The following is a 13,437-nucleotide window of genomic DNA, read 5'->3' as shown; positions in this document are numbered from 1 at the left end:
TTTAGAGAGGATGCTCACCTTTTAGGTGACTCATTATGAAACCCAGCCCAGAAGATTAGGAGATGGCAACATGATGATGAAGCAAAACAAAACGAAACAAAAAAAAAAAAAAAAAAAAGGCAGCCAAACAAAAGCTGGGCACACCTGGAGCAGAAATCAAATTGAAGAGTCTGTACTCTTTCATAATGCGTTCTGTTTGGAATACTTCTGCCTGATAGCCACACTGGTTGAATGGGTGTCTTCATTTCAGCCAAGGACAGGGTGAGGGGGCATGAGTGGGCGGAGCCTGGAGCCATGTGGGCAGGGCCAAGATTTTGCGTTGTTCAGTAACGTCTTGTGCCATGGGCAGGGGCAGGAGAAAGGGACTTTCCCACTTCCAAGAAGAAGCTGCATGGATTGCAATCGATCATGTAGGGCCTGTCCACCACAGTTTTTCATTGTCCCAGGCTTGGTGAGCCTTTTTTGCATGTAAATCACCCTCTCCTTGTATACTTTTGTTATACTGTTGTTGCTATTACCGTTTGTTTTCTTATCTCATTGCTGCTTCCAGTAAATTGCTCTACCTCAACCCATAATGTCTGCCTTTTTTCTCCCACAGGAGGGTGGTTGGAGGAGCAGCTTGTGTCTTGGAGTGTCATTCCTAAACCATGACAATGGGGTAAGCATGAAGGATAAAAAAGTGTAAGTGGGTAAAATGTGCTCATTATTTTTAAAATACAACAGTGTATTTACCAAAGGGACTGCAGAATCTTCCTGCTGTGGTAGATACTGGACATGCTTATTCAGGAGGTAGGATCTAGTTATACAGTGGGGTTTAGCAAATGCTTAAAATTTTCTTTGACCCTCATATGCATTCCCTATACTCCTCTGAAGTACAAAAAACTATTAACAAAAATGCTTTGAAGGACTGTATTTCCATTTTAAAGTGGGTTTGCATGAGAAAAATAGTGTCTTCTCACTAAAGAATTACAGTTTATTATACTTTTTCATATGAAGTATCGCTTTCGTGAGGATAGGTAAAAATTAAATGTATTGTATAGTACTAGTTTTTCAATGAGGCTGTTAAAACTTTATGCTAGGTTTCAGAATTCCCCTTGGAAAACAGGGGTCTGAAGAGAAAGTCGTGGAGATTAACGGTAGCTAAAAAATAGTGGTTTCTAAAGGATTCAGGGAATTACTAATAACTAAATTAAAATTCTGCAAGGAAACATTTGAGAAAAGCATTTCCATGTTTATTAAAAAACATCTACTCTGTATTATGCTGAATACATTAAAAAATTATATCCCAGATCAGTGCTGGAGGACATGTGACTATCAAATACAAACTGTGCCAATATTAGAGCCACCTGTCTCTCTTAGTCCCTCTCTCTCCAGCAATTCTTAGAAACCAAGAAAGATTTTACTAATACCAATTTTTATATGCATATCCACATGTTAAAAGCAAGTTCAAAGGAGCTGGAAAGTGGACTAATCATTAACAGAAGCCTTGTAATAATCTTGTTACAACTAGTACATATTGTTATTAAGAGTGATTTGGCATGCAGTAATTTTCCAAATGTCTTTAACTTGTAAAATACAAAAGGGTTTTTTATTGGTCTACTACTCTGACGCTTTTATAAGTGTATAAACAGAAAGTGAAATAACAGCAGTCTGCATAAAGGATGAACATTTTTTGTTTCACTTCTCTCTGTTAAATCTTGGTAAACCAATGAAAAACATGTCACAGAAAGCAACTAACTACCATAGTAAACCTTTGTAAAATTCAAAAACTCTAAACCTCTAATAATCCAAATCTGAACAGCTAATCACAGTGTGAAGCTATTCTAATGTGTATCCAATTATAATCAGCACTATGATAATGGCACTGTCATTAACCTTCTGTGCTATTTCTCATTATTTGTAGAGACACGGCTAAAAGCAAATTCTTGGAGCTACTTAATGGAGATGGGAAGTTCCAGCCTTTGTATTGCTTGACATTTTCTATGAAATTCCTTATTTTCAGAAATTTCAAATTTTTGCAACACATTTTCAACAAAAAAAAAAATCTTTAACCTATTATCTGGTTGAGGTTTGTTGTTTAAGTATGCAACAGTTTTTCAGATATTCCATTCCAGATTGAAATCAGACCGGGAGAGGCAGAAAAGATTTGCTATGCAATAGCTTTATGAATTTCTTCTCTGGTCTCATCGGATAACTTGTCACTTCACACTCTGGAGCAGCAGCAAACTGAAATGTGTCAACAAAGCTGCTTTTTGTGGTCCCTAGGAAAAAAAGTACTGCCTCTCAACAAAACACAAACTCTTCTGGAAGATTTCTCTCCTGACACACACTGTGGAAATGAATTTGACAACTAGATGTTCCAGGAAGTCCCTCAGAGCCTGAATGGGCCCTCATTCAAAGCCACTGTGGTTAATCAGGACTTCAGTAGAACCTGTAACAATAGAACAAGGAGCAGTGGTTTTAAATTAAAAGAGAGTTGATTCAGACTAGATAGACGGAAAAAAAAATAAATTGAAAATGAGGTGGTGAAGACTCAAACAGGTTGCCCAGAGTAGTGGTGGATGCTCCACACCGGGGAACATTCAAGCTATCTACATCCACACCCAACATACCCACCTTCCTCCATAATGATCCTGGGCCTCTTCTCAGGCCTGGAGGGAGCTTGGCTCAAAATGGTCATAATTTTCCCTCTCCTCTCCCAGGCATGGAGAGCCAAGGACAAAGATACAAATTATCTTCAAATATTAACAAGTTTTCAAAAAGAAAAATTGGCAATGGGGAAAGAACATCACCACCAAAACTGCAAGGCTTTTTCTGGTCTTGTAGCTTTCTGTCACAATGGTACTGGCTACTTCCTTTTCTTTTGCTCTGTATCCAGGCTCTCCTGAGGAGAGGGGGTGACTGCTGCTTGGCCTCTGTGGCAGGTCAGGCTGGTAACCTGGACGCAGAAAGCACTGGAAGAGGCTGAAATAAACAGAATGGTCCTGTAATAATGGCTGGTGTGCTGCATAAGGACAGAAATCTTCCAATGCCTTATTATTTGTGGTCCCACAAAAATCAGTGAGGCATGTATAACACAAACAGCAGTGACAGCCTGGCTCTACACTGCAAGACAGTCTTTCAGAAGACCTCTTTGAGATTTAAATACAATCAACCTGGCACTGATTCAATGGGATTTTTTTTTAAATGCAAAAAGCAGGTTTCAGGATTGGAACATAATGGAATTGTTTTGAAACCCAGTGCTGAAACAGTTAATCTGCATTACAGTATATCAGCCAAAGAAAATAGGTGAGGGAAACAGTTGTTGACCTTCATCTATCAACATTAATTTAAATGGTTTTTAATTTGTTCTCCACACTGGCATTTGAGAGGCAAACAACATGTGTCAAGAATATCTACCTGAAACACATTTTAAAAAAAAAGTATAAAGATGAGTTATTGAGAGAAAGAAAAATGTCAGATCAAACTGATAGAAAAAACTTTGGATAAGGAGATTGAGATCTCCTTAGAAGACAGGGAAAAACAGTGACAGGAAGACAAGATAATAAAGAATAAAATACTATGGTTAAAAACATATGAAATAATTTTATAGACAAATATGGGCAAATTCAATATTGACAGTGTTATTACTTGGAGAAATTTCAAGCCTGTGGGTTTGGTGGTTGGTTTTGCTTTGGTTTTGGGGATTTTTTAATAAATCTTATTATGATTATTAAGAATGGAAAGATACTGATCTTTTAGTATCTTCTTACTTTTAAGATTTTTTAGATAAAAAACTGTCAACTAAATAAAACTAATTTCTGGTCTTGTTCTTCATGAGATTTGGAACACGTGAATGAAACCGTCGGTATGTTGGGACCAGCAGACCAAACTTCCTGGGTAGCTGTGACATTGCATGAATAAATGCGGATTTTAGCCTACAAAATCAAGCTGAACTGCAATTCTTTTATCTGTGATTAATTTCACAGACTGTTTTACATCCTATAAATTCAAGAAGCAAGATACCAAACCAAGGGAAGGGTTGTTTCAAGACAAGCTTAGGACAGTAACACACATCTGGAGTTCTCCTGCAATGCACTAAAGTTTATGTATTCCAGTTTAGTATCGATAGCTGGCATACCAGCCCACCAGAAACTCCACACCAAGGGAATGCAATCCCATAAGAGATGAGTGATATACCTGAGAAATTAACATACATATTGATTTGGTAGATGAACACACTTGTCTCTTAATGGATACAAATAAGTAAGGGCCTGTAATTTTACAGTAAACTTTGAAAACTAATTAAAAATGGCACATGGATAAGTAAATGAATAAAAACATGCACGTGATACTGCTGCACAGCACTAGTTTTCATGGCTTTGTTTCCCTGGTACTGGAAGCCTCCTGCCCTCAGTTGTCCTCCTAGGAGCACTTTCTACCTCTTCAATCACATCTTAAATTAGACTGCAACTCTAAACAGCATTGCTTTCTGATCAGCATCTCCCAGGTCTCCAAACAGTGGACCCCTGACCATACAGAGTGTAACCAGTGGGCACCAACAAATTCCATAAACTTGTGCCTCAGTGCACATACCTTCCTCAGGTGATGATGGCGAATCGTTTCTGGCTGCAAGCCAACGTGGCATTGCAGCCTCATGTTACTGCACCACAAGTCCTTGACCAACCACAGATTTACTAGAATGGTTAAAAAATTCAAAACATTACTACTTCAGTAGCCTTTAGAAATTATGCACTTCTTTCAGATGTTTTGCTTATCTGTATTTTTCCTACTGCACAGTGTCTATACTGTAAGACATGGAAAAAGTTTTCATATCACACAGCTCATTAGAGGCTTAAATGAACCAGTTTTAGATGTATGATTTTGACCTCATTACTGTCCTCAATCAATGAAATAAAAATGGCGGCTGTCATAACATCATCTCTTGAATACATTACTGTGGGAATCAGCAATCAGACTCTGCTCCTCAGACAGTAAAACTGCCATTGAAAGTATGTGCTAGTACTAAGCCTGATTAAATAATAATAGCGAAAAAGGCTTTTTAGAACTCAGTAAGCCAATCAAACTATCTCTGAGCAAAGTGGAGAGAAAGATATACCCTACCTGCATCTTGTCATAACCTTCGTCCATTTTCAAAATGCTGAAAAAAAAAATCCCCTCACCTGACCCAGTTCCTATGCCACTGCCTAAACATCTTAATGTGGTTGTATGTGATATGCTGCAAATGTCACAACACAACTCGCCACGTGTCTCAAATCCTGCTCTGAAGGTGAATCACATGCTTTAAGATCAGTGACAAATTTTTAAAATACTCCTTATCTTCAGAATGAGATTATCTCTCTTTTTCACTTCTCCCCACATTTATGCCAGTCATACACTTAGCACGGGATGAGCCACACTCTGGAGATGCCCCTTTCTCTCCGCTGCCTGCAGAAGGAGCTGAGGTAACTGTAACTCACGTGAGGCTTGATGCTTAACCCTTAAACAACCTATGCACTCAGCCCATCTAATACCAACTAGATGGGTTATCTATGGCTGCATTCAATTTAAGAGAGTTTTTGCTTACGTGTACGAGGTCATTTTCAGAACTTTACACTTCCGAATGTATTACTATAGAAACAATCATTATTTGAATTTCTAAAAAATACAGGGATGCTTTCAGGTTCCTAAGCCTTTAGTTTGCGTGTATTTGTGGGTAGTAACCGGTCTGTGTACAGCTTGCCTGTTACATGTACTGGACATAAAATGTATGTTAATTTTTTTGAGACTTGAGTGACCAATACTTACCCAAAGACTCAATAATTCATTATCAGACCAGAAAAAAAATGTTTTTCCCAGAAAAAAATAGACAACAAATTAGCACTTAGACAAGTTTTCAACAAGCCTGCCAAGCCAAAATTCTTCAAATTTTGTACTGTTCAAGTTAAGGTATTCTAATTTATTGATTTATTTGTACTTGGCACATAGACTTTGACTGCTTTTTAATCCAGTTTCATTTTTACCATTAAAGCAGTGGTAATTTTTTTCCTGAAAATATGCTATGAGATGTCTGAAGTCATGTTATTAAACAATTCAACACTATTCTGTATATAATATTATTTCAAGGTGAAACTATTCATTTAAGTTTCTGTTTCCTGAATCATGCATCTCTCTGGGATGCTGGGTTTTGCTAGTTCTTTTATGATTAGCCAAATATTCATTCTTTCATTTTGACTTATGTATCAGTTAAATCCTACAAGCAAAGCTTCTTCTTGCTGCAGTATAAAACTGGAAGGTTGCACCTTCGATTTCTTTCATAATGTACTTCCAATTAGTTTAATAATGTTCCCTGCACACCTGTAGGGAAATGGAGCTTTGAACAGAGGCAGAGTGCAGGCAGAAGAAAAGACTTATTTGTTCCTTCAACAGCAGGTAGGGAAGAAACAATGTTTTACCTTTCTGTAGTCCTCCCTTCCTTCATCTACTTTTCCTATTCACAGATGCACGTAACAACATGTCAGCCTTCATCCATGAGAGACAGCATGGAGACATTTGGGCAGAAAAGGCTCTCCATAGCTGGATGACTCCTACCTACTCCTGGTCAGGTAAAAAGCTTCTTTTTAACAGAAGGTGATGTGTGATTAGGCATACAATAAAAGTAATTTACCTTAATTTCTCTGGAGTATCCTCAACTATCTTATGATCTACAGCATACAAATTGGGAGGCGATTTTTTTTGGCCAAAGATAAAGCTGACTTTTTTTAGGCTGTTTTTAGCCTGGTTTCCTATGGAAACAAGACTGAGCAACAATATAATACAGTCTGTGTGTCCTCTCCTTGTAATTTTTGAACTAAGTAGCCTGATTTCCACTAAATGTGACTGAGGAGATAGAAATCTCAAAGATAGTTACACTCTTATAAATTTTGAAAGCGGCAGCTGCTGGAGAGAAGAGAGAGAGAGCAGGATCCTCATGTTAACATGCAGGGTGCTAACAATCTTATCAGCCCATTTCTGCTGCCTAGTGTGGCAGCCGGCATACCATCACCAGAATATATGCATATTCAGAGATAAAAGAAGACCTCTATAATTCAATTATTAACCAAGGGACATAATTCCACAAGAAACTGGTCCTCTTCAATTTTGGTTCTTTTAGCCCTTTTGTCTTTTAACTAGACAGCCAAGATACCAGGCTGATGAGGGGGGGAAAATTAAACAAAAATGAGGAACAGTTTAAATGAAAACCAAAAGCATACAAAATCCATACTGTAGCAAAAAAGAGTAAATAGATGGAATAGAAAGTTTATCAGTTACTATAAGGATGGACAGCTTTTTCCTACATTTAAATACATTTACAGTTTTACCAGGTTCAGAAGTCCTACACACACACACAAACACAGATACAGGAAGGCGATCATGAGCATCACATTTAGCTGCTACTAACTAAACATATTGAATGATTCAGCTTTTTCATGCAGATAAAAATGACAGAAGGCTGAAAATCATTTTCATTTCCTATATTCCACAGCCAAGGAAACACATAATGGTTAAAGAACTGGGACTCCCCCACCAAAACCATTTTTACAGCTCTTGAGTGATTAGTTTGAGATGGTCTAGCATAATTATCTATGCCATAATTTCTCCTTGCCTGTGTCAAAAATACTTCAAAAAACACCACCAAATACTCACTGATTCACTGTCAAAATGCATGCATCGACTAGAGAAAGTGGTATGAAAAGTTTTGTTGCAAAAAGTAGCATAATTGTTCATTATATATCCAATGTTCTGTTAGTGTTTACTATAAATAAGACTGTTCTGTTCCAAGATTTCACAAGACGGATACAAATTCCGAGACTTCTGCCAAAAATTTTCAAAATGTAGAAAGTATTTCTCAGCTAGCAGCTCCTGAAATGTAGTTAATGTTTGATCACAACCTAATAATTATCAAGGCAAAAAAAAAAAAAAAAAAAAAGAATGGGAAAAAATGAGCTTCGTTTTCCCTCTGTTTTGCAGCAACTTTTTTTTTTTGTCAGATCTTTTTTCCCTTGCATCCCCTCTGCTCATGCTGGGAATCAGGTGCGTGCTGCCAGCAGGACTTGTTAATTCAAGGAGCTGCTGCTGTCCAATTAAGCTTGGTGCCAGATCACAGACAGCCAGACACCAAGGTACCTAATTCTCCTTCCTAGTTCAGCAGTAAATGCAACACCATTAGCAGCATAGTCTAGGTATTAATTCACTCATTTGTAGGCATGGTCTAAGGTTAATTCATGTCACTCCAAAAGGAAAAAAAAAACCTAAAAGAAGTGAAGAAAGATATCAAGCACTTAAAGTCACCTCAGTAAAAAAACAGAGTTGCCTTTAGACAAGACAGTAATCCAGAAGACCTGAACTCAGATGAAAGTTTACTTAAGCAATCTATTTATACTATTTGAAAGTTCCTGGGTGCCTAAAATTTCCCTTTAATACATCCACAGATTTTTTTTCCAGGTTTGGGAATGCTGAGAAGCCAGCATTTAGCTAAAAGAAACACAAAAATCAAGTTGATAATCTCCTGCCTACCTTCCATGAAGAACTGAATTCATTAGATATTTTTATGACACACTGGATCATGATCAAGCACATCTGAAGTACAGTGTTAACCAACACTTTTAAAAATGTAACAAAGTGCTGGTTCCCCTTGTTTTTCAGTAGCTGAATGTTGCTGAGCCGATTTTCAATTTGTAGTCTGCAGGCATTATACAAGAACAGACTGCCTTGGTGTAATCCATAAGGAATAACTAAGAGCATCCCAATCATCAATAAGACTTAAGTTTGCTATGGATGGATATACATCTCAGCCAGAATAGCATTAAAAAAAAAAAAAAAATCAGGATCCTGATTCAGTGGATATACTCTGATTCAAGGATATACTTAGGATATTTTCAGACATGAGAGTTTAGCTCCTTTCTTCAGGCTACTGCAATTCAGCCTGTCTCCTGCTACTCTGCAGGTTATGCAAAGCATCAGGCTATGTGACCCGAGTGAGAAATCAGGTATGGGAGGCACAGCTCCTCACACTGTACACTGTATTATGACAGAAGTAGATGCTCAATCCAGGCTGATGGAGGATCCAATTAACCTCAGAGAACTGTGCTGAAGTAGCCCAAAAGTAGGCAGCAATTAGCAAAGGAGACCCATATATATCTTAAGTGCTATCCCTCTCTAGATCTCTACAGAGATATAAAAGCTAAACAACTTTCCTAAGATGAAGAAACTCCTTCTTTCGAAAATGTGCTTGGGATCACTCTTTTCCTTCAGGCAGCACTGGTAAAAATCCATCTGATTTTTCAGGTCCCCTACATAAGCTTGTCTAATGGATTCACTGCTTCTTTGAGGTGGGAGAGCTGAAGCTTTATCTGCAACATCTGATTTCCCTGGAAAGTGTCCCCACAAATGGGTTGTACGTTATTCTGGCTGGGAAAGAGCCCCCTCCAGCCTTTCCTTAGTCAAGAGGAGAAAGAAAAAACAAAGAGCATACTTCTGTAGCTTCGAGGCTAGAGCAGCTGTGTGGGAGAGAAGTATGCTCCAGTTCCTTCTGCGATAACTGATTATGAAATGTATTCAGTAGCTGGTTAGCATAAGGAACTAGACAGCTCCTAGAGGCAGGTTTAAAGCCCTTGACTCCAAGTCTGCCCCCCAGCAGCTATGCTGTCCTGCCCTCAGTTCTCACCCTTGTAGCCTATACTTTCTCAAGTACAAGATAAAGAGCTGCTAACACAATTTCTGATCTTGATATTTAAACATTAGTCAGTGGCTATGCTCAGCATTCAGTAGCCAAATCTTATTATTATTTGTGGGTGTTTCAAGTTCTTGGGTCTTTAAAATTCTTCTCATGACGGCAAAGGCAACTTTATTTCCAGCCTCCTTAAAAAGGCCATCCAAAGAAATAGATGACATAACAACATTATAAAAGACAAAATTAGCAGTCATGAAAAGTACAGAAGGCTTGGAATAAAATATATATTTTCTGGGAATAAAAGCAGTGACATTGGCAGTGGCACTTGAAAGAGGAATCTGCAGGCAGGCTTTTTACAGACACTGAGGCCTGTAGGATACTGTGCTTAACTTACTGCATACTCAATTCAACCTGACTTAGAAAGGAAGGATAGGTGAGGGATGGGTGCTGATGTGCAGTCCACAGCCAGCATCATTCCCCCATGCGTAAGCAACAGGTTTACTGAGTTCCATGGAACCTCTGCACTTTGTGGATCCCATTTGAGCACTGGAGCCCATGTGTCTAATCCTAAGAATTAGAGTGTTCTCCAGTCTAGAAAGGGCGAACAATCTATGTCAACTAGCAGAAAGAGCAAGAACAATATTAACTGGAAAGCTCGTATGTTTATAAAATATTTAAATACTTATTAATACAGTATTTTAAACCCAATATATAATGCAGGAGATAAAATACTTCAGGTAGTGTGAGAAGAAATTAAAAGATTTGTAGAAATCATAGTGTAGCAATGAAAGATGCCACCGTTACAAAATCTATGTAGCAGGTACCGATTGCTCCTTTCATTGCATGATACATTTATTATCTGGAACTTGATGAAACCTAGTGTCACTAACCAAGGCTCCAGGTTTTGTCAGGCTGGGAGAAACAGCAACACAATCATGCAGCTTTTATGATGCATATAGAAAATGAGAGACAACAGTTGGATCCAGCAGTCAGAAAAATAGAATTTAAGCACTGACTCAAGAGTTACTGCACTCTCGTAAGTATGTTTCTCTTGATAGTATTTTAATCAATTGCTCTTGAACTTGGGCAATACATCTGCTGTATTTCCCAAGCTATTACACACGAAGATTTTCAAGCTGCTGTAATTTATAAATGGACCTCACCCTGTCCTCCCAGATATTATTCAATCCAACCACAAGTGGCCATTCCACTATGCACTCCACTGGCTCTATAGCAATGACCACATTTCAAGTTAGAAAAAGGAAACTGAGAAGTTTAAATAAGAAAAAAAAATCACAAATGAACAAAAAAACCCCACCAAACCAGGAAAAAACCCATCTCATAAATACAGCCCAGGGCTGCCCAAGAGATGAGGCTCAGGAGGAAGAAATGACAGTCTGCAATATTTTGAGGCGGCACAGTGAGCTTTGTGCAATGATGCTAATAACAAATAACAATTTAGAAAAGACCACAGTTTCAACTTTTGCCCAGGGCTCTTTTGAATGTCTATATGCCCTTGAATGTATAATATGGCAGTGGTTTGATCCTATATGACTACTGATCTAGTACCATTTAATTAAAGCAATTACGGTAGATATTCATTCTCATGAAGGAATGACACTCTTTGCTTGTTAGGACAGAAGCAGACAACTGAAAATTGAGTTGATTCCACATGAGTTCAACTGTTAATTTTTAATTTTATGACAGTCCTTGGATGCTGGACGCAACTCCCATTTCTGCACTGCTCGCAGAATGCAGAAATGCCCCAAGACAGAGTAAGGGCATACCAGTAGGGGTCACGCAGGCTTTTCTTGGGCAGAAAACAGCCCAATCACATTCTTCCATAGTACCTGGAAAGCTCACAGGTTTAGGGCAGATTTTAAAAACAGAATTACTTTTGTTCCCACAAGTTTTATGGAGGTCCTCAATAAGAGCTTTTGAAACCTCCATCCTGAAAGCACAGCTTTTAGGTCACCAGTAATGGTTCATCAACCATTTCTTTCAAAGCCTCTCAGAACATGAAAACCTTTTCAAGAAACCACTTTTATATAAAGACATTGCTTTCTCTGGGAACTGCACATGTATATGAAGGGATAGAGTTTGTTCCCATTTAAAAGGAGTGCAGTTACTCACAGCGAGCAATCGCAGAAAATGCGGTTGAAATTACATATATTCTCTAGCAGTTTTGAAAGGGATCTAAAGGTAGACCTAGGGTATGTTTTATCCCCTGTCTTGCTGTAAAAATTGCCATTAGATCATCACTTCAATTTTGTGAGAAATCTGTGTTCCTAAATGGTTTTTGTTGGTGGAGAAGGAGGTTTGCTTTGTTTTGCCTTGTTTTAATATTGCTTGTCCGGTAACATTATCATTTAGAGAGGCACTGGCTGAAACCACAGCCTTTACAACAGCCCTGCAATTCTCCTCCATCTACTGCAATCAGCTGAACTGCACCAGCATTAACCTAAAGAAACATGGAGGGGATGCAGGGTGGGTTTCCCAAGTGGCTTAGTATGACATGCACTAACTTTGTCGACAGACTCAAGGAACTTCCTCGTGTATCCTTGTGATTGTGGACTTGCTGGTTTGAAAAGCTACCAGACAAAAATGGATGAACTTTTAGGACCTAATTCACTGAACCACTCCCAAGAAATATACAGAAGCAAAACAGTGACTGAAGGCGAGGGTTCCCAATCACTAAAATGATTTATCAATATTCAGAAATAAAATATGGAAAGATACAACACTGGCATCACTGATAGTTAATCAAGATTAAATTTTTTTCCTACATTTATGTACACTGCACAAATCTTTACACCTTCAGACTTTCTTGGTTTTGCTATTACATTATTTTTTTTATTTTTCCAGTCTGAGATTTCGCACTTGCTTTGACATTTGTCTAAGGTGCAATAAAAGCTAAAGATATATAAAGACCTAAAAAACCCCAAGCCCACGTATTATGCCAATGCTTAAAACCTCTCTTGAGTCATTATATTTTTAATACAAAAGAAAAGGCACAAAATTCACTTTTCTGTGAATGAACCGCATATTATTAAGTCCACTGATCCCAGGGAAATCCTTATAAATTGTCTTAGGAATGGTTCTCTAACGAATTAAGCACATGTGTCTCCATCAGGCACTGCTGGAACACAACTTCACAATTCTGAAGCAGCCACTGAAGCATTACTCCAAGAACCTTGGGAAGAAATTATAGTAATTCCTTCACCTCTTTCTCAGTGCCAGGGGTAGTCATCACCACGGGTCTCAGCAAAGAGAAGAAGAAAGAGCATTTTTCTCATGGTGAGTAAACAGACAGAACATTCTAGCTCAGGGATAGCAGAGAAGGAAAGCAGTAGCTTTTACTTAGAGACAATGTCTTCCATGTAAGCAAACTGTAAAAGGTCTGCAGATAAGCTTCAATTCATAGGGAGAGAGTTTGTATTGACACAAAAGCAAGAGCAATGAAATCTTCAGAGAGGCTGTAACAAGCAAGGAAGTTTGCTCTTATTAAGCATAGTCTTAATTCTGTATATAATTAATGTATCATTCTGTATTTAGGTCCCACTACATTTACATTTTAAAGACATTCTATTTAGTCCTTAAAGAGAAAACAGTGCATGTGTGACCTGACAAACAAGAAGAAATTCCTGATGAAAGAATGTGGTACACAGGTACTGAAACACTTAAAAGTGTCCAGCCCCACAATGTACTATTTTAAAGGCATCCAGGGAATAAAAAATACATTTTTT

General features: G+C 38.1%; 1 protein-coding gene across 1 annotated transcript in view; it reads right to left on the bottom strand.

The window, feature by feature from the left end:
• Positions 1-13,437, bottom strand: part of GPC6 (glypican 6) — a 1,044,338-nt gene that overhangs the window by 999,106 nt on the left and 31,795 nt on the right. The gene's annotated exons all lie outside the window — the stretch shown is intronic.

This window comes from Corvus moneduloides, chromosome 2 (assembly GCF_009650955.1).
Source record: "Corvus moneduloides isolate bCorMon1 chromosome 2, bCorMon1.pri, whole genome shotgun sequence".
NCBI lineage: Eukaryota > Metazoa > Chordata > Aves > Passeriformes > Corvidae > Corvus > Corvus moneduloides.
Note: the sequence above shows the minus strand (reverse complement) of the source record. Positions and strands in the feature narration are given on the sequence as shown.